The sequence below is a fragment of the Bos indicus genome, chromosome 14 (assembly GCF_029378745.1).
Source record: "Bos indicus isolate NIAB-ARS_2022 breed Sahiwal x Tharparkar chromosome 14, NIAB-ARS_B.indTharparkar_mat_pri_1.0, whole genome shotgun sequence".
Classification (NCBI taxonomy): Eukaryota; Metazoa; Chordata; class Mammalia; order Artiodactyla; family Bovidae; genus Bos; species Bos indicus.
The window spans coordinates 65,602,120-65,607,848 of NC_091773.1; the positions used below are offsets into that span (position 1 = coordinate 65,602,120).

Below are 5,729 nucleotides of genomic sequence, written 5' to 3' on the forward strand. Positions count from 1 at the left end.
AAAAGTTCTTTGAGAGGTTAAATTTCATGAACTGCAGACATGGAGAAAACTGTATTGATGAAAGCAACTTTTTCCCTATTTCCCTCTTTGCAAGAATGTGGACAGAGCATTCCAATATATCTCCTGCCAAAGGCTTTCAGAGAATGGCTACAGATGAGACTGTTTTGGACCTGGAATTGGTTAGCTGTATTTTTCTTTCTGTTGTCAGCCTACACTGGGAAAGACACCTTGCTACACAGAGCTCATCATTTCTAAAATTATCTAAGAGCTTATTACTCTTGCCAAAAACTGTCCAAGTTAGACAGTTTCACAAAGCAAAGAAAATTCCCTTGATCCAGAGTTTTCAGGATGTAAGGCTGTGTCTCACTGCCTTACCATGCATGGATTCAGAACAGGAAAAAGCTAGAATTCTAGGATACTGAATCAGTTGTGCAGTGCTTGGTCACTCAGTTATGTCAGACTCTTTGTGACCCCATGGACAGCAGCCGTCAGGCTCCTCTATCCATGGGGATTCTCCAGGCAAGCATACTGCAGTGGGTTGCCATGCCCTCCTCCAGAGGATCTTCACAACCCAGGGATCGAACCCAGGTCTCCTGCATTGCAGGCAGATTCTTTACCAGCTGAATTACCAGCGAAGCCCCGTTGAATCAGTTACCTTTCTATCAATAAAGCTATCAGAAACCTATAACATGCTTTTGTGTTTGGCATCAGTTCAGTTCAGTTCAGTTGCTCAGTCGTGTCCGACACTTTGCGACCCCGTGAACCGCAGCACGCCAGGCCTCCCTGTCCATCACCAACTCCCGGAGTTCACCCAAACCCATGTCCATCAAGTCGGTGATGCCATCCAACCATCTCATCCTCTGTCGTCCCCTTCTCTTCCTGCCCTCAATCTTTCCCAGCATTAGGGTCTTTTCCCATGAGTCAGCTCTTCACATCAGGTGGCCAAGGTACTAGAGCTTCAGCTTCAACATCAGTCCTACCAGTGAACACCCAGGACTGATCTGGTTGGATCTCCTTGCAGTTCAGGACTCTCTCAAGAGTCTTCTCCAACACCACAGTTCAAAAGCATCAATTCTTCTGCACTCAGCTTTCTTTACAGTCCAACTCTCACATCCATGCATGACTACTGGAAAAACCATAGCCTTGACTAGATGGACCTTTGTTGGCAAAGTAATGTCTCTGCTTTTTAATATGCTGTCTAGGTTGGTCATAACTTTCCTTCCAAGGAGTAAGCGTCTTTTAATTTCATGGCTGCAATCACCATCTGCAGTGATTTTGGAGCCCAGAAAAATAAAGTCAGCCACTGTTTCCACTGTTTCCCCATCTATTTGCCATGAAGTGATGGGACCAGATACCATAATCTTAGTTTTCTGAATGTTGAGCTTTAAGCCAATGTTTTCACTCTCTTCTTTCACTTTCATCAAGAGGCTCTTTAGTTCTTCTTCACTTTCTGCCATAAGGGTGGTGTCATTTGCATATCTGAGGTTATTGATATTTCTTCCAGCAATCTTGATTTCAGCTTGTGCTTCTTCTAGCCCAGCGTTTCTCATGATGTACTCTGCATAGAAGTTAAATAACCAGGGTGACAATATACAGCCTTGACGTACTCCTTTTCCTATTTGGAACCAGTCTGTTGTTACATATCCAGTTCTAACTGTTGCTTCCTGACCTGCATACAGGTTTCTCAAGAGGCAGGTCAGGTGGTCTGGTATTTCCTTCTCTTTCAGAATTTTCCACAATTTACTGTGATCCACACAATCAAAAGCTTTGGCATAGTCAATAAAGCAGAAATAGATGTTTTTCTGGAACTCTCTTGCTTTTTCCATGATCCAGCGGATGTTGGCAATTTGATCTCTGGTTCCTCTGCCTTTTCTAAAACCAGCTTGAACATCTGGTGTTTGACATAGTTTTCTCTTTTACCAGCACCTTTCACAGCACATTCAACTTCTTTTACACAGAGTGGAGAAAAGTTCAACAGATATTTTATCAACGCTTTCAGTCACAAAAACCAATTTCAGTATGGCCCCTGCCTTCAACAAGCTCATTTTCTAATGAATGATAGCAACAGATGAACAGATAAGTGCTATCAGAGAGATGCATAAGAACTCCAATGGAAAATCAAAGAAGAAAGTGTCATATGACCTGCCAGTAAGAGTTCCTCAAAGTCCAAGCAGAGTCTTGAAAGATGAAAATCTTCCTTTCCAGGCAGCTAATCAAGGAATGAGAAAAAGTTTCACACAAAAGAAAACCATGAGCTAGGCACAGAGGCAAGAAAGCATCATAATAAATTCCAGGAATTATGTGTAATCTTTTATTTCCAAAATAAGTGTTACAGAGATAGGCATGGGATAGATTACTGTATTGAATGCTAAGATTAATTTTCTTCTGTAGGTGATGGGGAGTTATTAAATGTTTTCCTAGGGAGAAACAATTTGTTCATGTTTGTGATTTAGAGAGATCACTTTCTTGACTCTGGGAACTATATTGACGCTAATATAGAAGGTGCAGATTTGAGAAATGTTAGGAATAAAGAGAGCATGGCCTTGTGGAATTAAAAGAGGTTCCAAGTAATTTTCAAAGTAGTAATAATTGAGGGAGGAATAAAAGGGAAACTCAAAAGGGAGAGGGTCAAGGTTTTCAGGAAGCAGAAAGGTTGTGGGTATCTTGTTTTGTTTGGTTGGTGGGTTTTAGAGAAGGCAATGGCACCTCACTCCAGTACTCTTGCCTGGAAATTCCCATGGATGGAGGAGCCTGGTAGGCTGCAGTCCATGGGGTCGCTAAGAGTCGGACAGGACTGAGCGACTTCACTTTCACTTTTCACTTTCATGCATTGGAAAAGGAAATGGCAACCCACTCCAGTGTTCTTGCCTGGAGAATCCCAGGGACGGCGGTGCCTGGTGGGCTGCCGTCTATGGAGTCGCACAGAGTCGGACACGACTGAAGTGACTTAGCAGCAGCAGCAGCAGTAGAACTCCTATGAAAGAGAAAGTAATGAGAGAACAGAAAGGCGAAAGAACAATACAAAAATGTTAAGAAATGAACTACCACATGAAAAACAAAGAAATAAAGCACTGATAGTTACAGTCAGAAAAATTCTGATAATGAATCTGAGCAAATCAAAAGTCAAGTACTAACCTGTACTGAGAAAACACGACACACAGGTAAAGATCTTCATTAACGATACAGAGTTGAAGAGTAGACAGGAATTCTCCTGGTTAAGGAGATGATGTAATTATACCGAAGAAATAGAAAAACAAATGAAAAATTAACACATTTTAAAGAAGTCAGCAAGTAAGTAGATGAAAACATAAAGTTAACTCTAAAGTAAGCCCCAGATCTCTATATGCCCAAGAGATGTGGTATTCAAACCTCAGTCTACTAGAAGAATTTTTATTTCTGTAAATGGATACCATAAAAATTCTCTTGCCAGTCAGGTACTTTAAAGAGGAGGGAAAACTTTTTATTTGACTTTAAAATAAATACAATTCCTTAAAATAGGATTGTATGGTTTCCTGCCTTCAAAACATTAATGACACCATCTGTATCTTGAGGGTTTGAATAAGTACTTTTATTGCTTTTGTAGATGCTCCAACAAAATATCATACACACACACAAGTACTTTACAAAACTGTTTTGATTACTTATTCCTCCTAAATGAACAGATTAATGACCAAAAGAATGAAAGTAAAGTGGTGCTGAATAGGAAATCCAACCAACCCCCTCCCCCAAAAAATACTGTGCATGAATTGGAAGCAAAATCTTTTCTCGCTCTTGTAAAAACAGAGCCAATTTAAGCTGATGTTGGATTATTGTGTGCAAACAGTTCCTGACTCGTTCACCAAGTGAAACAAAAGCTGTAAATGTTTTTCTATGCCTCTTTTTGGCATTTTGGGAAAGGTTTCTGAAAGAAAAAAAAAATAGACTCAATTTAATTAAGTCTCTCACTCACACACACACAGGAACACACTTTTTTCCCCTTTTAGGAATAATTAAACATTTGAATAACTCACAATTATAAAACTTTGAATCGCAAAAAACATAAATTACCTTTAAAACTTAAAGAAGGCTCCAGTCATATTAGGGATCACTTTTTTGGTAAGGAAAACAATAAAAAAATGATAATTTTTTAAAAAATGAAGGAATCTATGGTGATATTTTAAATAAAAATAAGCAAAATATAATCATCTGAAAGGGATCTAAACTGTTAAGTTCAAATTGCTTTTGTACTTTCCTATCTTCAACTAGCTAAAACTTCCTCTTTTGGGTAAAATATCTATGGCTTACAAAAAATAATGCAATATAAATTGTATTTATGTGCTACAGGGCAAAATATAATTAACCAAAATTGTATAATTCAAAACAACTGCCATTACTTAAATGTCCCATTATTATATGATTACATATTAACAATTCAAATTGTCTAAAACAAAATACAGAACTCAAAATATTCAATCTTATAAATTAGCTGTCAATTTAAAGAATGACTGCGAATTTTTATTTTCAAGTATCCAGTTATAAATTATTTTATATGTAAAATTTATAAAATGGCAAATAGGTATGAAAAATAATAGACTGGAGGGAGGAAGATACCAGTTAAAAGAACCACAGAAAATGAAAAGCATGAAAATTAGATTTACAAAAAATTAGTTATTATTAGGCTTTATTAAATTTTAAACTGTGAAATATAAAATAACTGAAATTTTAAAGTACATACACAAGTGAAATCATATCAACTGCAGCTGTTATTACTAAGTGCTTACTCTGTGTTATGCATTGTGCTGGTCATTTTCTATCATTTCATTTAATCAAAACCTTGCATGAAGGGCCTCATGAACCATCTACACATAAAGAGTACTTTGAAATTTTCAAAAACCATTCTATAATTTTCTCATATGATCTTCACATTATGCTATGAACTAGACAAAAGGCAAAAGTAATTATTGGCTCTAAACAGATTACAGATAAGAAAATAAAAGACATAAAGATTAAAATCACTGAGTCAGTAAAAAACAGAATTAAGAATTTAGTTGTCTACCTTCTAATCCTGAATCATTATCCACTATATAACATTAATATCAGAGAGTCTTAGATTTAGGACTTCCTAAATGATTTAGGAAATAGCTTAAACTTAATCAGCAAATATTCATTGAGTTTCTACATTGTATAAAACACAGAAGTATTTGTGTGATATAAAAAGAAATAGAAAAAGAGAGGGAAAATTGAAAAAAGAGAGGAAGAGAAGATTCCACTGAAGAACTTAATAAATGGCTGAGGACACATTAATCTTTAGAATAATTATAAAATAATATTTCAGTGCAAAATAGCTGTGAAAATACCTCATCTACTGATGTAATTTAACCCTGCTCAAATCTGATAACAAATTATGTATTTTTTATTTATATGGATTAATCAAATCTCAGAAAATTTTATCATACTAATTCTCTTTTGCTAAACAGAAACGCTATATAGAAATTATTGCTACAAAGAAAAACAACTAACAACTATGATATACCAGGCAATCTTTTCAGAAATTTTAGTTCTAACAATATCTGTTATAATATAATGTAATTTCAGTTGAACATATAAGAAACCAAAATATTTATCAAAATCCCCCCTCAAAAGTTATTGAGTATGAATGGGAAAGTTTAAATTATTAATGACCATACTCAAGATAAATTTAAGCAGACATTACCATAGAGAAAAAAAACTTTGTACTATTAGACGACAAA

At 36.1% G+C, this 5,729-nt stretch overlaps 1 long non-coding RNA gene across 1 annotated transcript; it reads right to left on the reverse strand.

Moving 5' to 3' along the window:
• Nucleotides 1-2,297: 2,297 nt before the first annotated feature.
• Nucleotides 2,298-4,076, reverse strand: LOC139186960 (uncharacterized). The gene is made up of 2 exons (XR_011570651.1): nt 3,136-4,076; nt 2,298-2,974 (listed from the first exon to the last, which is right to left on the reverse strand). It is a non-coding gene; the product is annotated as an uncharacterized lncRNA (long non-coding RNA).
• Between the last annotated feature and the right edge of the window lie 1,653 nt (nt 4,077-5,729).